The sequence below is a fragment of the Schistocerca nitens genome, chromosome 5 (genome assembly GCF_023898315.1).
Source record: "Schistocerca nitens isolate TAMUIC-IGC-003100 chromosome 5, iqSchNite1.1, whole genome shotgun sequence".
Taxonomy (NCBI): Eukaryota; Metazoa; Arthropoda; class Insecta; order Orthoptera; family Acrididae; genus Schistocerca; species Schistocerca nitens.
The window spans coordinates 187,526,526-187,547,343 of record NC_064618.1 but is presented as its reverse complement, the minus strand read 5'-3'; positions in this window follow the sequence as shown (position 1 = coordinate 187,547,343).

Genomic DNA, 20,818 nt, shown 5'->3' with positions numbered 1-20,818 from the left:
ACCGTTATAAAGCAGAAAAAACTTGCGACACAAGCCTTTTACTTTGTGAGACAAACGGTGAGACTTAATTAACACATTTTAACCAACTGATAAGGTTTGTAAACGACCAGGACGTTTAGCTGATTTCTCTCTTCTAGCAGCCGCAGATGCAAATTTTGTAAAGCCGGGTTGACAACTTCAGAATGCCGCAGTTTCCGTGAAGGCGGAAAAGGAACGATTTCAGAAATGCGATTTGTCGGTGCTTTATTTTTTAATATCAATATAGGCGGTAAAGAAGTTGATCATTAGGGAGTTCATTCAGAATGTTTTGAAAAATATGAAGATACTGATCCCACGTTTTGTGATTCTGATGACAATAAAGTCGACACAATTTATTGATTTACTTCACCCATCTCTCTGAAGCATTAGATTGAGGGTGAAAAAGGTAAATGAAAATTGGTTTAATCTTACAACGCCGTAGAGTATGAAGCCAAATTTTAGAGTGAAACTGTGATCCATTGTCTGATATAACCTTATCAACATGACCCACTTCTTTAAGAAAATGTTTGATGAAAGCATTAGATACTGAACGAGCTGTTGCTTTGCGTATAGGTAAAAAAAACATATTTTGATGTCAATTCCACTACTACCAAAATGTACGCAAAACCATTAGTAGAACGAACCACTGGACCGAACAAATCGACTGCAGCCACCTCCTTTAATTTCGCTGGAATGATAGGAAACAATGGTGCTCTGTGAGAAATAGTTGGCGGCTTAGCCTTTTGACATAATTTGCATTTGGCAAGAACAGATCGAATACGTTTTTCCATATTACTGAAGGAGCAATTTTCTCGTAATTTATGAAAGCATTTTCTGAGACCAAAGTGTGCATAACTGAAATGTGTATACCAAATCAATTTATTAACCCACTCATAAGGAATGCAAACTAACCAAACAGAGTTGTCGACCAATTTTCGTTTAAAAAGAATATCATTGCGAACTAAATAATACTTTCTAAACGCTACACTTTCCTTTCTCCTCCACTTCTCCTTAATGTCCTTCCAGATTGGATCCTTGTTTTGCTCCTTAGCAATGTCCTGGAGCAAATACGAAATAAAATTTTCAAACGCAACACCTTGAATATACATCAAACAATAATTGTTTTCTTTGCAGTCCTCCTTAGCACTTTGTTTCAAACCCATAGGTGCACGTGATCAAGCATCAGCAATAATATTTGAAGAACCCTGTATGTAAACAATACTAAAATCAAATTCCTGTAGATACAGCGCCCATCGTGACAATCTTCCATGTGTTAATTTTGTTGACATAAGAAATTCCAGAGCTCGATGATCGGTGTAAACCTTAGTATGTCTGCCATACAAAAATATGAGAAATTTTGTGAAAGCCCAAACAACAGCCAAGGCTTCAAGTTCCGTAATGAAATAATTCTTTTCTGATTTAGAGAGAACACGACTTCCAAATGCAATAGTTTTCTGTACTACACTCCTGGAAATTGAAATAAGAACACCGTGAATTCATTGTCCCAGGAAGGGGAAACTTTATTGACACATTTCTGGGGTCAGATACATCACATGATCATACTGACAGAACCACAGGCACATAGACAGGCAACAGAGCATGCACAATGTCGGCACTAGTACAGTGTATATCCACCTTTCGCAGCAATGCAGGCTGCTATTCTCCCATGGAGACGATCGTAGAGATGCTGGATGTAGTCCTGTGGAACGGCTTGCCATGCCATTTCCACCTGGCGCCTCAGTTGGACCAGCGTTCGTGCTGGACGTGCAGAACGCGTGAGACGACGCTTCATCCAGTCCCAAACATGCTCAATGGGGGACAGATCCGGAGATCTTGCTGGCCAGGGTAGTTGACTTACATCTTCTAGAGCTCGTTGGGTGGCACGGGATACATGCGGACGTGCATTGTCCTGTTGGAACAGCAAGTTCCCTTGCCGGTCTAGGAATGGTAGAACGATGGGTTCGATGACGGTTTGGATGTACCGTGCACTATTCAGTGTCCCCTCGACGATCACCAGCGGTGTACGGCCAGTGTAGGAGATCGCTCCCCACACCATGATGCCGGGTGTTGGCCCTGTGTGCCTCGGTCGTATGCAGTCCTGGTTGTGGCGCTCACCTGCACGGCGCCAAACACGCATACGACCATCATTGGCACCAAGGCAGAAGCGACTCTCATCGCTGAAGACGACACGTCTCCATTCGTCCCTCCATTCACGCCTGTCGCGACACCACTGGAGGCGGGCTGCACGATGGTGGGGCGTGAGCGGAAGACGGCCTAACGGTGTGCGGGAATGGTCTAAACCTAGTACTGGTATGTCATGTCGTTAGCTTCCTTCCTATTACCATAAGTTTATAGTTTCCATAAAACCTCCAGCTCATGTGACTTCAATGACGTTTCTGGTACCAATATCATTCGTAGAATTATAGCAGTTCATTTTCTTATCTTAAAATATAAGGCACTGATCGTAAGCAAAACATGCAATAGCCAAGCGAACAATCTATAATTAATACCATAGTGTGACCTAAACTCCATATTCGTACACCGTATATCAGCGTTTCTATACACCAAATTAAAGAGTAGTTATGACAACAAAACAGAAATGTGTAAATATGCAATCCATACGCAAAGCAGCATATATATATATATCTTACATAATAAACAGCTCATTAGCATCATATCAGCATAAGCAAATAAATGTTCATATGTAATCTTAATGAGTAAACATGAAGGCGCAAGCAGATAAATCACAAAGTATAACTTACATACATAACCATATCAGCACAACTAATCAGGTGACAATTATAATTTAAATAAATAAGCACAGCAGGCACATAATAAAAAAAATGTGACATCAGTGAAAAAGCAGTGCAGCCAAGCAATGCATAATGTTACCTGAAAAATAAACTCAATTAATAGTTATCTTTTTAGTTAATTACTTTCTTCTTCGAAATTACATTCTTCCTGAAATTTTCTCGATAGCAAGTCCTCTTAACGTCGGACACACACAGAATTTACCTGAAGTTCTTAAATAATTTATACAACGGTATCCTGAAAAAAACTGAAAGTTAATAGCATAATTTATCAAGTCACTATAGCTTTATACTGAATTTAATCAGAGAAATTAGACTGTGTATTTGTTTACAACTGTCAGTGCATTCGCACTGAGCGCTCGATCAGCTGTAGGTACGCGTGACGTAGGAAGTAATTGTTTGCGGTCAACGACTGCCTTGTGCGGCGTGCAGACTTGACTGTTGCTTTGAGTATGTGCCGCCGCCGGAACACGGCGCGGTATCCTTGTATTCTCTGCATGTTTACGTATAACTGTTAGTTTCTCAAAAATATGTTATTCCACAAAAAATTTTACGTTCGATATATGATGTATTCCCTTAGAGCGCCGAGATTTAAGAGTTTCTACTTCGAGAGTGTTATCATGAATAATTTTGCGAACTCTATATGGACCGTTATAAAGCAGAAAAAACTTGCGACACAAGCCTTTTACTTTGTGAGACAAACGGTGAGACTTAATTAACACATTTTAACCAACTGATAAGGTTTGTAAACGACCAGGACGTTTAGCTGATTTCTCTCTTCTAGCAGCCGCAGATGCAAATTTTGTAAAGCCGGGTTGACAACTTCAGAATGCCGCAGTTTCCGTGAAGGCGGAAAAGGAACGATTTCAGAAATGCGATTTGTCGGTGCTTTATTTTTTAATATCAATATAGGCGGTAAAGAAGTTGATCATTAGGGAGTTCATTCAGAATGTTTAGAAAAATATGAAGATACTGATCCCACGTTTTGTGATTCTGATGACAATAAAGTCGACACAATTTATTGATTTACTTCACCCATCTCTCTGAAGCATTAGATTGAGGGTGAAAAAGGTAAATGAAAATTGGTTTAATCTTACAACGCCGTAGAGTATGAAGCCAAATTTTAGAGTGAAACTGTGATCCATTGTCTGATATAACCTTATCAACATGACCCACTTCTTTAAGAAAATGTTTGATGAAAGCATTAGATACTGAACGAGCTGTTGCTTTGCGTATAGGTAAAAAAAACATATTTTGATGTCAATTCCACTACTACCAAAATGTACGCAAAACCATTAGTAGAACGAACCACTGGACCGAACAAATCGACTGCAGCCACCTCCTTTAATTTCGCTGGAATGATAGGAAACAATGGTGCTCTGTGAGAAATAGTTGGCGGCTTAGCCTTTTGACATAATTTGCATTTGGCAAGAACAGATCGAATACGTTTTTCCATATTACTGAAGGAGCAATTTTCTCGTAATTTATGAAAGCATTTTCTGAGACCAAAGTGTGCATAACTGAAATGTGTATACCAAATCAATTTATTAACCCACTCATAAGGAATGCAAACTAACCAAACAGAGTTGTCGACCAATTTTCGTTTAAAAAGAATATCATTGCGAACTAAATAATACTTTCTAAACGCTACACTTTCCTTTCTCCTCCACTTCTCCTTAATGTCCTTCCAGATTGGATCCTTGTTTTGCTCCTTAGCAATGTCCTGGAGCAAATACGAAATAAAATTTTCAAACGCAACACCTTGAATATACATCAAACAATAATTGTTTTCTTTGCAGTCCTCCTTAGCACTTTGTTTCAAACCCATAGGTGCACGTGATCAAGCATCAGCAATAATATTTGAAGAACCCTGTATGTAAACAATACTAAAATCAAATTCCTGTAGATACAGCGCCCATCGTGACAATCTTCCATGTGTTAATTTTGTTGACATAAGAAATTCCAGAGCTCGATGATCGGTGTAAACCTTAGTATGTCTGCCATACAAAAATATGAGAAATTTTGTGAAAGCCCAAACAACAGCCAAGGCTTCAAGTTCCGTAATGAAATAATTCTTTTCTGATTTAGAGAGAACACGACTTCCAAATGCAATAGTTTTCTGTACTACACTCCTGGAAATTGAAATAAGAACACCGTGAATTCATTGTCCCAGGAAGGGGAAACTTTATTGACACATTCCTGGGGTCAGATACATCACATGATCATACTGACAGAACCACAGGCACATAGACAGGCAACAGAGCATGCACAATGTCGGCACTAGTACAGTGTATATCCACCTTTCGCAGCAATGCAGGCTGCTATTCTCCCATGGAGACGATCGTAGAGATGCTGGATGTAGTCCTGTGGAACGGCTTGCCATGCCATTTCCACCTGGCGCCTCAGTTGGACCAGCGTTCGTGCTGGACGTGCAGAACGCGTGAGACGACGCTTCATCCAGTCCCAAACATGCTCAATGGGGGACAGATCCGGAGATCTTGCTGGCCAGGGTAGTTGACTTACATCTTCTAGAGCTCGTTGGGTGGCACGGGATACATGCGGACGTGCATTGTCCTGTTGGAACAGCAAGTTCCCTTGCCGGTCTAGGAATGGTAGAACGATGGGTTCGATGACGGTTTGGATGTACCGTGCACTATTCAGTGTCCCCTCGACGATCACCAGCGGTGTACGGCCAGTGTAGGAGATCGCTCCCCACACCATGATGCCGGGTGTTGGCCCTGTGTGCCTCGGTCGTATGCAGTCCTGGTTGTGGCGCTCACCTGCACGGCGCCAAACACGCATACGACCATCATTGGCACCAAGGCAGAAGCGACTCTCATCGCTGAAGACGACACGTCTCCATTCGTCCCTCCATTCACGCCTGTCGCGACACCACTGGAGGCGGGCTGCACGATGGTGGGGCGTGAGCGGAAGACGGCCTAACGGTGTGCGGGAATGGTCTAAACCTAGTACTGGTATGTCATGTCGTTAGCTTCCTTCCTATTACCATAAGTTTATAGTTTCCATAAAACCTCCAGCTCATGTGACTTCAATGACGTTTCTGGTACCAATATCATTCGTAGAATTATAGCAGTTCATTTTCTTATCTTAAAATATAAGGCACTGAGCGTAAGCAAAACATGCAATAGCGAGTAAATATACCAGTAGAGAACAGAATGTTAACAAGTGGATGTAACACAATCCCTATAACAAGGCTCTGCCAAGCGAACAATCTATAATTAATACCATAGTGTGACCTAAACTCCATATTCGTACACTGTATATCAGCGTTTCTATACACCAAATTAAAGAGTAGTTATGACAACAAAACAGAAATGTGTAAATATGCAATCCATACGCAAAGCAGCATATATATATATATATATATATATCTTACATAATAAACAGCTCATTAGCATCATATCAGCATAAGCAAATAAATGTTCATATGTAATCTTAATGAGTAAACATGAAGGCGCAAGCAGATAAATCACAAAGTATAACTTACATACATAACCATATCAGCACAACTAATCAGGTGACAATTATAATTTAAATAAATAAGCACAGCAGGCACATAATAAAAAAAATGTGACATCAGTGAAAAAGCAGTGCAGCCAAGCAATGCATAATGTTACCTGAAAAATAAACTCAATTAATAGTTATCTTTTTAGTTAATTACTTTCTTCTTCGAAATTACATTCTTCCTGAAATTTTCTCGATAGCAAGTCCTCTTAACGTCGGACACACACAGAATTTACCTGAAGTTCTTAAATAATTTATACAACGGTATCCTGAAAAAAACTGAAAGTTAATAGCATAATTTATCAAGTCACTATAGCTTTATACTGAATTTAATCAGAGAAATTAGACTGTGTATTTGTTTACAACTGTCAGTGCATTCGCACTGAGCGCTCGATCAGCTGTAGGTACGCGTGACGTAGGAAGTAATTGTTTGCGGTCAACGACTGCCTTGTGCGGCGTGCAGACTTGACTGTTGCTTTGAGTATGTGCCGCCGCCGGAACACGGCGCGGTATCCTTGTATTCTCTGCATGTTTACGTATAACTGTTAGTTTCTCAAAAATATGTTATTCCACAAAAAATTTTACGTTCGATATATGATGTATTCCCTTAGAGCGCCGAGATTTAAGTTTCTACTTCGAGAGTGTTATCATGAATAATTTTGCGAACTCTATATGGACCGTTATAAAGCAGAAAAAACTTGCGACACAAGCCTTTTACTTTGTGAGACAAACGGTGAGACTTAATTAACACATTTTAACCAACTGATAAGGTTTGTAAACGACCAGGACGTTTAGCTGATTTCTCTCTTCTAGCAGCCGCAGATGCAAATTTTGTAAAGCCGGGTTGACAACTTCAGAATGCCGCAGTTTCCGTGAAGGCGGAAAAGGAACGATTTCAGAAATGCGATTTGTCGGTGCTTTATTTTTTAATATCAATATAGGCGGTAAAGAAGTTGATCATTAGGGAGTTCATTCAGAATGTTTTGAAAAATATGAAGATACTGATCCCACGTTTTGTGATTCTGATGACAATAAAGTCGACACAATTTATTGATTTACTTCACCCATCTCTCTGAAGCATTAGATTGAGGGTGAAAAAGGTAAATGAAAATTGGTTTAATCTTACAACGCCGTAGAGTATGAAGCCAAATTTTAGAGTGAAACTGTGATCCATTGTCTGATATAACCTTATCAACATGACCCACTTCTTTAAGAAAATGTTTGATGAAAGCATTAGATACTGAACGAGCTGTTGCTTTGCGTATAGGTAAAAAAAAACATATTTTGATGTCAATTCCACTACTACCAAAATGTACGCAAAACCATTAGTAGAACGAACCACTGGACCGAACAAATCGACTGCAGCCACCTCCTTTAATTTCGCTGGAATGATAGGAAACAATGGTGCTCTGTGAGAAATAGTTGGCGGCTTAGCCTTTTGACATAATTTGCATTTGGCAAGAACAGATCGAATACGTTTTTCCATATTACTGAAGGAGCAATTTTCTCGTAATTTATGAAAGCATTTTCTGAGACCAAAGTGTGCATAACTGAAATGTGTATACCAAATCAATTTATTAACCCACTCATAAGGAATGCAAACTAACCAAACAGAGTTGTCGACCAATTTTCGTTTAAAAAGAATATCATTGCGAACTAAATAATACTTTCTAAACGCTACACTTTCCTTTCTCCTCCACTTCTCCTTAATGTCCTTCCAGATTGGATCCTTGTTTTGCTCCTTAGCAATGTCCTGGAGCAAATACGAAATAAAATTTTCAAACGCAACACCTTGAATATACATCAAACAATAATTGTTTTCTTTGCAGTCCTCCTTAGCACTTTGTTTCAAACCCATAGGTGCACGTGATCAAGCATCAGCAATAATATTTGAAGAACCCTGTATGTAAACAATACTAAAATCAAATTCCTGTAGATACAGCGCCCATCGTGACAATCTTCCATGTGTTAATTTTGTTGACATAAGAAATTCCAGAGCTCGATGATCGGTGTAAACCTTAGTATGTCTGCCATACAAAAATATGCGAAATTTTGTGAAAGCCCAAACAACAGCGAAGGCTTCAAGTTCCGTAATGAAATAATTCTTTTCTGATTTAGAGAGAACACGACTTCCAAATGCAATAGTTTTCTGCACTACACTCCTGGAAATTGAAATAAGAACACCGTGAATTCATTGTCCCAGGAAGGGGAAACTTTATTGACACATTCCTGGGGTCAGATACATCACATGATCATACTGACAGAACCACAGGCACATAGACAGGCAACAGAGCATGCACAATGTCGGCACTAGTACAGTGTATATCCACCTTTCGCAGCAATGCAGGCTGCTATTCTCCCATGGAGACGATCGTAGAGATGCTGGATGTAGTCCTGTGGAACGGCTTGCCATGCCATTTCCACCTGGCGCCTCAGCTGGACCAGCGTTCGTGCTGGACGTGCAGAACGCGTGAGACGACGCTTCATCCAGTCCCAAACATGCTCAATGGGGGACAGATCCGGAGATCTTGCTGGCCAGGGTAGTTGACTTACACCTTCTAGAGCTCGTTGGGTGGCACGGGATACATGCGGACGTGCATTGTCCTGTTGGAACAGCAAGTTCCCTTGCCGGTCTAGGAATGGTAGAACGATGGGTTCGATGACGGTTTGGATGTACCGTGCACTATTCAGTGTCCCCTCGACGATCACCAGCGGTGTACGGCCAGTGTAGGAGATCGCTCCCCACACCATGATGCCGGGTGTTGGCCCTGTGTGCCTCGGTCGTATGCAGTCCTGGTTGTGGCGCTCACCTGCACGGCGCCAAACACGCATACGACCATCATTGGCACCAAGGCAGAAGCGACTCTCATCGCTGAAGACGACACGTCTCCATTCGTCCCTCCATTCACGCCTGTCGCGACACCACTGGAGGCGGGCTGCACGATGGTGGGGCGTGAGCGGAAGACGGCCTAACGGTGTGCGGGACCGTAGCCCAGCTTCATGGAGACGGTTGCGAATGGTCCTCGCCGATACCCGAGGAGCAACAGTGACCCTAATTTGCTGGGAAGTGGCGGTGCGGTCCCCTACGGCACTGCGTAGGATCCTACAGTCTTGGCGTGCATCCGTGCGTCGCTGCGGTCCGGTCCCAGGCCGACGGGCACGTGGACCTTCCGCCGACCACTGGCGACAACATCGATGTACTGTGGAGACCTCACGCCCCACGTGTTGAGCAATTCGGCGGTACGTCCACCCGGCCTCCCGCATGCCCACTATACGCCCTCGCTCAAAGTCCGTCAACTGCACATACGGTTCACGTCCATGCTGTCGCGGCATGCTACCAGTGTTAAAGACTGCGATGGAGCTCCGTATGCCACGGCAAACTGGCTGACACTGACGGCGGCGGTGCACAAATGCTGCGCAGCTAGCGCCATTCGACGGCCAACACCGCGGTTCCTGGTGTGTCCGCTGTGCCGTGCGTGTGATCATTGCTTGTACAGCCCTCTCGCAGTGTCCGGAGCAAGTATGGTGGGTATGACACACCGGTGTCAATGTGTTCTTTTTTCCATTTCCAGGGGTGTATAACGCCGTTTTCTTCTATCTCTTGAAATAAGTGTGCACATAGGCCTTTGTATGATGAGTCCGTCGCCAAACAAAAATCTTTAGATAGGTCCGGATGTGAAAGAAGTGGAGCAGCAACTAAAGCATCACGAAGTTGTTCAAATTCAGATTGAGCTTCCTCATCCCAACACCAATCAGCTTTCCAGATAATTCACATAAACGAGGTGTGGCCAAACTGTCCAATCTAACGAAGCGTCTAAGCAAATTACAGACACCAAGGAAAGTACGAACATCACGTTTTGTAGTAGGAACAGCGTAATTACGAATAGCGTCTAGTTTCTCTGGATCAGGAAGAATACCTTCTGTAGAAATAATATGACCAAGAAATTACACTTGAGAACCACCAAATTCACTGTAATGCCAACTCCTGCAAAAATACGTAATAATGAATCCAAAATTTTGTTATGCTCACTCCAAGATCGTTTAGCAATAATAATATCGTCAACAAATGAAGTAATATTATCACGAAGATAAACAGGTAAAATTTCGTTTAAACCACGAATGAATGCTGCTGAAGATACAGTAAGTCCAAACGGTAATTTCCGAAATTGATAACAGTTACCAAAGGCTAAAAAGGCAGTGTATTTTCTACAATCAGGGTGGAGTTCTATTTTCCAAAAACTTGCACGCATGTCAGTTGTGGATAAAACTTCAATTCCTTGGAAATGTTGAAGAAGTTCATCTAAATTTTGTGGACGGTCAGTTTCAGGATTGATGATATTATATATCTGTCTGGAATCCAGAACCAAACGAATTAACCCATCCTTTTTAAGAACGACATGTAATGGGCTGGTATAAGGACTGACTGCTGGCTCAATAATTCCTTGATCTAACATGCATTGAATTTCACTCTTAACCTTGTCTCTGTAAGCCAAAGGAATAGCGTACGTCTCCCCCCGAAATGGTGTCTGTTCTTTTACTTTAAATAAATATTGTAAGCCTTGTATAGTTCCTGTGTGATGACTAAATACTGTAGCATGCGAAGTCAAAATTTGGTGCAACTCTTATCTTGCAACGTCATCTGGCACTTCAGCTTTGTTAACCTTTTCATTAATTAATTCTTCACTATTAATTATGTCATCCATCGCGTCTCTGTATCTATTGTGTTTTCATGAATGAACACATTATCGTCATAATGCCCAGAGAACACATTAGAAGTAAGAAATCTTAAACATTTTGTGTCTGATTCAAATTTCGTTAAACACTCGAAAAATTTCAAACATCTCCGCATTCCGGCAACATTCAAGTTCACACTTCCTTCCTTAAAGTTTAAAATTGCCTTACGTGTGTTCAGAAACTCCATACCTAATATAATTTGTGTACAGAGTAATGGAATAATAATAAAATTAGCAGAAAATTCATATCCTTGACAAATGAAACTTAAGTTGGTCTGTTGTTTGACTTCCACACTTTTTCCAGAAATAGCTCCTCGAATTGTAGTTTTAGAAAAAGGTAACACAAGACAAGCAATAGTTCTTACACATATGCGAAAAACTGATTCACTAATAACATTCAATGGGCTCCCAGAATGTAAAACCGCAGTGAACTCATTCTTACCCATACACACTTCAATAACGGGATGAAAAATGCGTCTACATTATTTTCCGTTTCGTCTAGCAAAATATCTCTCATGTCTTCCAGGCGTACGTAGTGTAAAGTCGTAGTGTAATTACAATCTTCACCGTCTATATTGCTGTCAGAAGCCGAAGCTACAAGTCATTGTCGATTGTTTGTGTCACGTCTTTGATTATTGGCGTCATTTCGCGGATCAATTTCTACGATATGCACTGGTCTCTCTGGATTTCTGTGACGCGGAGGATGCCAATTAGGTCCCTCCTGTCTGTTAGATGTAAATTCTTGGTTATGTCTGTTATTAACATTTCTGTTTTCCTGGCTATCTGCATGACTACTTCTTGTGTAATTTCGACTGTCAGTTCTGAAATTATTGTTAAATCTACTACCCTGGTTATTTCTGCAGTAAGAATTTCTATTATTGTACGAATAATTTATCTGTTGATGATACCGATTACTGTTTCCGTATGATTGATCATTCCGGTAGGAGTTTCCGTTATTATAATTGTCTGTGTAATTTCTGTTAGAACGTCTGTTACTGTCATAAGGCTGGTATCTATTGTTCTGTCTGTTTCGTCTGTCATTTTCTAAATTACCGCTATAACGTCCGTTCCGATCACTATCCCTTTTCTCTGAAAATCTATTGTAATTACTGTTACTGAAAAAATTACGAGAAGTCCCGTCGTCGTTGTCATACACAAGTTCTTGTAGCAAAGTCTTAAGTCTCAATGTCGTCTGTATATCTTCCGGCTAAAGCAATTTGTCTTATCGATTGTGGCAGCTTAGTTAAGCAAATGCGAATTAATTCAGTCTGGCTATAAGGGTTGGAAAGGAATTGATTCTTTCGAATCATATCTTCAAAATATTCTGCCGGCATGTGGAACTCAGACTGTTTAAAATTACGCTGCATAGTAAGACTATGTTTGAATCTATCTTGCGTGTTTTCGGACCAATAAGCCGATAGAAATGCATGAACAAAATCATTTAAATTATTACAATCTCTAATAAGTGCGCGCATGCGCGTCGCCGGTTCGTTTTCTAAATATCCACACATAAATTCCAGTTTGTGACTTAGTGGCCAATTTGATGGAAGTGCGTACATAAATTGATCTAACCATGAACATGGATGTATGTCATTCTTAGAATTGCGAAAGATCTTAAATTTCCGAACAGTTAAAAAGTGTTTATAGTCAAAGTTTTCGCCTCGTGGCGACAAAGACCTACCTTGTCTGTCCCAGTCCGAATGTCGATTATTATCAAGTTCGCGCGCATGGCGCTCTCTTGTTGCATCTCGTAAATGAAATAAATAATTTTCTTCAAAACCCACTGCTATCGGTGATTCCAAATTTCTTCTACTGTCTTTTCCTACGATTTCGCTTACAATTTGTTTGACTTGCTTTCGTAACGCCTCAAATTCCCTTTTAACGGGTTAATTAAATTTTCCCTGATTTTCAACATGTTTACTTATGTTCTGGTACTCTCCGGATACTGCAAATGGCAATGGAGCTGTATCAATTGAATCTCTGTCCCCATTTAAACTAAGACTTGTCAATTTATCAGAAATCTCCTCAACTCTTTCCGATGAGTGACCTATTTGTTCTTTCTGTTTATTTACGTCTTCCGTAAGTGTCGCGACTCGGGTTTCAGTATTGACACATTTAGTAGTTAACTGTTCATACTGTCGTGTTAGGTTATTTATTCTGTCATTTGGTACGAATTCCTCGATTCTTTCAAATATTTCTTCCCTATCGTGTGCACGTTGTAAATTTAACTCTGAGAATTTTTGTACTATCAAGCGATCTCTTTCTTCCTGTTCTCTATCCTGTTCCTTTGTCTAATTTCTATTGAAATTAATCTATTATTGTGAGAATTCAGAACCGGTTGTACTTCTTCTCTAATTTTTTTCTTTAATTCATCTTTCATGATTTTAAAACATTTCCCTATTCGTGAGTCTAACCGTGTTTCCTTTGTTTCCATATCAGTTTCTAACCGTGTTGCCACTGTTATTAATTGAGGTCCTATCTGTGATCCCAGTGAGTCTAACCGTGTTTCCATTGTTCCCATATCAGTTTCTAACCGTGTTGCCAAAGTTCCCATGTCAGTTTTAATTGTTCCTATTTGTGATCCCACTGTTTTCGATTCAGATCTTAACTGTGTTTCCATTGTTCCCATACCAGTCTCTAACCGTGTTGCCAAATGTAATATAGCACCCATCAACTGCTCCATATTAACTGGTTCAAAATTCGTTTCGCCCCTAACATTTCCCGTAAGACTAACTTCCATCGGCATAGCCGTAAAGCTATCTGTGTTCGATACTATTTCAGAATCTTCTATCGTTAATCTCGTATTCTGCGAATTTTTTCATTGAGAAAAATTTTGAACTGGTTCCGGACTATTTTCCCGGCTTATGAAATTGTTTTCTACTTCATTATTCATCCTACTGTCCTCCTGTGTTGGCGAGTTCGCCATGTTAACAATTTCGTCATTCTGACTATCCATCATTTTTGCCTTTTTCATCGATCGCGTAATAATTTACAAAACATACAAAACTCGTCACTATACGAAAAATTACACACAATATACACGTTTTCACCAACAATACCATTCACACGGAATGCTTCCCGACAAACACGCCTAACGTACACGTAAAACCTTCACAATTGCACAAAATTGTCAAACCCGTGTACGACTCATCAAAAATTAAATTCCACAAAAATACCATCAGAAGAATGACAAGACAACTACAAATGTTCAATTACAAAATCTATACGTGCAATATAGACTACAATTACTAAACTACAAATCACTACAACAATCCTACTGTCTGATATTTTTACTATCAAAAGAATTCCAAGGGACGATCGGTAGCAGCGGTCGCCACGTGCATGGGGGCTTAATTATTTTTAAATGAAAATATTTATAGTAGCTGTATGTCGAAGTCTTGTAACCGGTAGACCCCGAGTAGCATTAGTACGCAATCTGACTGCATAGAATAACAACAAAGAATGAAAGGAAATTTCCGTGAACACAATGAATTAATTAAGTCCCCAGCAACTATAAAGGCTACGACACAACAAAGCACAAGTGTAACTGTTCTGTGTGTGGAAGTGTGATTCGACGTACACATCTGGCACGGTTCTTCCTCGATAAGACAAGATATTTTAAACACAATTTATAATGAAGTAATTAAAAAACCAGAAATACTATAACTGCATATAGAAACCAGAATTACAGTCTAATACATGAACACAAGCCAGATGGTTTGTTGACTGAACCTGTGACCAAGAGGCATTGTTATTTAGGAAATTTGAAATAAACATTTTTTGTTACCTTCATATATATTGTCAAAAAATACACTGTGATCATTGCAACATCCCCAATCAAACAGCATCTGCTGTCTCGTCCATCAGAACAACTGCACACGACATCCTCTGAACTAGTACTGCTATCGACATCCTCTCAACAAGGACCGCCCACGGCAACCTCAGAACTACAACTGCCAGTGGAGGCGGCGGAATAATAGTCTTTGGCGCAATCTCTGGCGCTGTGACTCAGTGTAGCCACCTTTCAACATGCCCTGAAGTATTATATTTATCCACCGATACCGGCCAAGCCACTGTCAGATTTAAAAAAATAGGAAAGACAAGGGGAAAAAACAAAATTCTCCTCTGCACGGAAATGTACGTAATGGATTACGTGTGTTGGTAGTTGACGCATGGTTGACGAAATAGAAGTTAAGGCCCCGCCTCGAAACGCGCTTGCGTAGCCTAATGGTAAGGCCACCGCCCTCGATAAGTATAAAAGTTGAGTCTCAGTTCAGCACAAATTTTCACTATCGCATGTCTAGTAAACAACTATTGGTTGACCATACTCCCAAAGGCGAACATGATTCAAGTATATTATAAGTACATCTTACGGCATACATTAAGAGTTTTGAATAACAAGAATAGCTATGCAGACCGAGGGCGCTCTGAAAAGTAATGAATCCGGATTTTGTATGTGAAAACACTTAAAAGCTTTTTAAATAATATTCTCCTCGCACAATACTACTGACACGCCCAGCTTCGCATGAGTAGCTGAAAGTATTACCCTGGTGCGTAAGTTGGTGGCGTTTTCTGCGTTTTGGTATTAAGTTGTTATGGGTCTATTTGTCGATTGTCATTTTCTTTTTACGTTTACATATTGTCATTTTGACGTTTGGAGAGTGTGAATGGGTGTTAAAAACTGGAGTGCTAGGTGGAGAAATCGGAGCATTTCCGACATATTCTTCTGTCTGAGTTCAGTATAGTGGCGACAGCAGAGGAAGCCAAAAATATTGGCGCCATGTATGAAGATAATGTCATTGAACATAGCACGGCATGAAAATGATTTTCTCGTTTTAAGGAGGAATATTTTAAAGTTAGTGACTGCACCTCCACGAAGATTTTGAGGTTCTAAGAGGATGAATTAAACTAATTAATCCACAATAGTCCAATAGTCCACGTCAATGCACTCAAGAATTGGTGCATGTGCTGTTCCGCGATCATTCATCCATCGTATTGTGTTTATGTGTGTCTCTGGTTTCACGTCATCCACTGGTCGTGCACAACACAGACCATTCCTATTTTGTACCGTTACTGGTCTCAAGAAATGGTATATCTTTATGCTGACACAAGGAAAATAAAGGAATGACTGAGCCCGAACAAATCAGTAATTCCCTATACAAAGACTTGCACTCTTCCCCAAGAGGTAAAGTTGCTCATCTGCTGCTACAGCGACGATGTGTTGTACTACGAATTCCCTGAGGTGTAAACATCACTGCTGACGTTCACTGACGACAACTGAGACATCTTGCAGACGCAGTGCAAGAACTACAACCAGGAAGACTGTGTGAAGTGGTGCTCCTCCACGATAACGCTCACTCGCATTCCGCAAAACTGACAAAAACACTGTACAGGTTTTAGATTTGGAAGTAATACAGCACCCATCTTATTCACCTGATCTTGCGAACTCAGATTTTCACCCTTTCCGCTCTCTATCGAACTACTTTCGAGAAACTTCTATTCAGGGTGAAGATGCTCCCGAAAATGGATCGACGAGTTCATTGCCTCTAAACGACGTGATGACAATAGTCGATGAATCGAAAAGCTACCCCAACTTTGGCAGACTGTTGTAAATAGTGAAGGACAATATAATATCGATGATTAAAGTCTCTGTTATGTGTATCCATTGAGTTTTATAAACTTATGCAGAAACACCACGGACTTATGCGCAAACCTAAGATATTCAAAGATATTACTATGGCAGATGAATCGAACTGTATGGGTCAACATACACTTCCGAGTGGGTGACATATTTTATCATATGAAGATATGTCACATATATCGTTTTCGAAGTACATATTTCTGTCTTTATTATTTATAGTACGACATACATTAAATTCTTTGAATCGAAAGGATATCCATGGATATAAGAGGACGTGCTGAAAATTAATCCCTCAGAACGTTTTATGTAAAAGCTCTTGTAGCTTTTCAAATACAACACACGTTACTAACATTTTACACCTTTACTTTTTATATCTACGTATTTATTCCTCAACATAGTTTGGCAACGAACACATGTCTCCCAATGACAGACAAGTTTGGTGACAACGTCACTGCTGAATGTTTGCTGATAGAGCCACAACCAAAGCTCTGCTTGAACCGTTTCTTCGTTGTCTTCGAAGGTGGTCTTAAAGTTTTGGAAACACAGTTTCAAGGAACTCTCTTCCGCATCGGCTGGGACAATGCCCCTAAAAGGTGAAAGAATCAGTAGTGATGAAGTGCATGAGAATTCAGAAGGCAATGGACACCACTGAAATTAAAGCACATAACGTTTGTCCACAGAATATGTAGAACATAACAGAAGAAGTGTCATAACGACCACTACATTGGCAAAAAATTCCGGAATAGTTCCCCATTCGGGTTTGCGGGATGTTCGCCATGAGAAGAAACACCGAAAGGATAACGTTCTACGAATTGGGACGTTGAATGTCTGAATTTTGAAAGTGGTATGGAACCTACAGTTCTGAAAAGGTAAATGCTGAGGATAAATCTACATATAATGGGCGTCAGTAAAATGAAATGTAAAGAAGGCAAGGATATCTGGTCACATTAGTATAGGTTACTATCAACAGCAACAGAAAAAGCTACAACGGGAGTAGGATTCCTTACGAACAGCAGGATAGGGCAGACAATGATATATTGTGAACAGTTCAGAGACAGGATTGTTCTCACCAAAATCGGCAACAAATCAACTCCGAAAGTAGTAGTTTATCTGCACATGCCGACGTCGCAAGCAAATGATGAAGAAATACAAAAGTTATATGAGGATACTGAACGGGCAATTCAATACATAAAGGAAGATGAAAATGTAGTGAGGTTGTAAGAAGAGTAGAAGAAAGGGTTACGGGAGAACATGGGTTTGACAGTAGGAATGAGAGAGGAGAAAGACTAGTTGACTTTTGCAATAAATCTCAGCTAATAATAGCTAATATCCTGTTCAAGAATTACAAAAGGAAGAGGTATACTTGGAAAAGACCAAAAGATACTGAATTATTTCGGTTAGATTACATCATGGACATTTCGGAAGCAGATACTGTATTTTAAGGCGCACCGAGGAGCTGATATAAATTCAGATCACAATTTAGTAGTGAAGAGTAGGCTAAAGTTCAAGAGATTATTCAGGAAGAACCAATATGCAAGGAGGTGCGATCCGGAAGTACTAAAGAATGAAGAGATACGCTTGAAGTTCTCTGAGCTCTAGACACTGCAATAATGAATCGCTCAGTACACAGTTGAGTTGAAGAGGAATGTACATCTCTAAAAATTCAATTACAAATGTTAGAGAAAAGAACGTAAGTAGAAGTAACTCGGAAGAAACAATGGTTAACAGAAGAAATTCATCATTTGATCGACGAAAGAAAGAAGTTCAAAAATTTTCAGGGATGTTCAGGAATACCGAAACACAAGGCGGTTAGGAATGAAATAAATAGGAAGTGAAGGGATAGTAAGGCGCATTGACTCTGAAGAAATAGAAAAAAAAATTTTGTCGTAAGGAGTGAATGGCGTTTTAACAAGCTTCCGTGAACTTAAAATCAAGGGCGGTTGAGTTCAAGGAAATCTACTGTTAAATGCAGAGGAGAGAGGAGATAAGAGGGAAGAGTGCATTGGCAGCCTCTATGAATGGGAGTTTACCTGATAACGTGACAAGAGAAGAAACAGGATCCGAAAAAAAAGAGATAAGGCTCCTAAATTAAAATTTAGGAGCCTTAAAATCACATAACGTAGAAGGGATAGTCAACATTCCATCAGAATTTCTAAAACCATTGCGGAAATTGGCAAGAGAAAGATTATTCATGTTGGTGTGTACAATGAATGAGAATCGTGATTTACCGTTAGAAATTCGAAAATAAGTCGTCCACATAGTTCCCAAGATTGCGAGCGCTTGCAAATGCGAGAATTACCGCAGAATCAGCTTCTTAGCTCATGCATTCAAGATGCCGACAAGAACAATATGCAGAAATAAATTGAAAATCTGTTAGATAAGGATGTGTATTGGTTTAGAAAAGGTAAAGGCACAGGGGAGGCGGCTCTGATAATCGACGTGAGGCTGAAGTAAAATCAAGACGTGTTCATGGGATTTATCGATCTGGGAAAACGTTCGACAATGTAAAATGGTGGAAAATTTTCGGAATCATGAGAAAAGAATTCGTTAGCTACAGGGAGGAAGCGCAAGACTGAGAACTAAGTTAACGGAATAGTATTGTGTAAGAGAGGGATGTATTCTATCATCCTTTCTGTTCAGTCTGTACGTCTAAGAAGGAATGACGGAATCAAAAGAAAGTTTCAAGAGTGAAATTAAAATCCAAGGCGAAAGGATATCAATGTGAATATACGTTGATGACACTGCTGTCCTCAGTGAAGATGAAGAAGAATACAAGATCTGTTGAGTGGAATGAACAGTCTAATGAGTACAGAGTGTGAATTGAGACTACACCGAAGAAAGACGAAAGTCATACACGTAGCAAAATGGGAACAGCAACAAACTTAGCATCAGAACTGGTAATTACGTAGTAGATGAAGTAAGGAATTCTGCTACCTATACAACAAAATAACCGATGACGGACAGGGCATGAAGAACTTCAAAAGCAGACTAGAACTGGCAAAAGGTGAATTTCTGGCAAAGAGAAGTCTACTAGTTTCAATCCTGTAAAATTTGTCTGCAATTCCCACGCTCCGGTTCCCGGGTTCGATTTCCGGCGGGGTCAGGGATTTTCTCTGCCTCGTGATGGCTGGGTGTTGTGTGATGTCCTTAGGTTAGTTAGGTTTAAGTAGTTCTAAGTTCTAGGGGACTGATGATCATAGATGTTTAGTCCCATAGTGCTCAGAGCCATTTGAACCATTTTTGTCTGCAATTTCACCGGCTGTTTGACGTTGTTCCCCTGTTGCCGGTTGCACAATGTAGTGGTCATCTGATGCTGTAGTTGGCCGTCGTCGACAACCTCCCCTTCTTCGGGCAGTAATGGCAGTGGTGTGAGCTACACGAAACACCTCGGCTACAGTTGTTACGCATCGTCATTCTCGCAGTTTCCCTGTTATTCTTCCCCATGTCAGTTCATCCAAAAAACTTATTTCGCGGACCGTCCCCATCTGGTGCTAATCACGCAGACGTCACGTACTGTAACGTCCAGCTTTCTGTGCACAACCGGGACACCTCTGATAAAATTGTCTCCCAATGTCGTTCATTTCGACAGAGTACTTAATATGTTATTTTACTTTACCTATTTCGTCATTACGTTTTGCAGAGCTGGGTTTATATCCGAAAATTATATATCTTATGGATTTTGTATTCTTGTCTTTGAATATATCTCGTATTAAGCAGTAACTTTAAATACGCACTTGTGGGTTGGCACTTTCTTCCAGCGACCACCCATTGCTATAAAAAACGGTCTTATCTTAAGAGCTTTGTTTATACCGCTGTAAGAGCCCAGTGGTGACCTTCTCGTTTTTGTTAGTTCACATTGATGTTTCACATGCTGTAAGCAGCTTGTTGGGTGTATCCCTCGTGCGACAATCCGCAGAGGTAACGAATAGGCGATGTTCGATTGCGCTTTAGTAAAATATAGTATATTGTAAGTTATGGGATATGCTTGAGAATGTAGAGTACAACAAAAGTTTTAAAGTCCCTAACGCTACAAACAAATTATTTCATCGCACCGTGTACGACAGACAACACCACTGTTTGTGAGAGTGCGG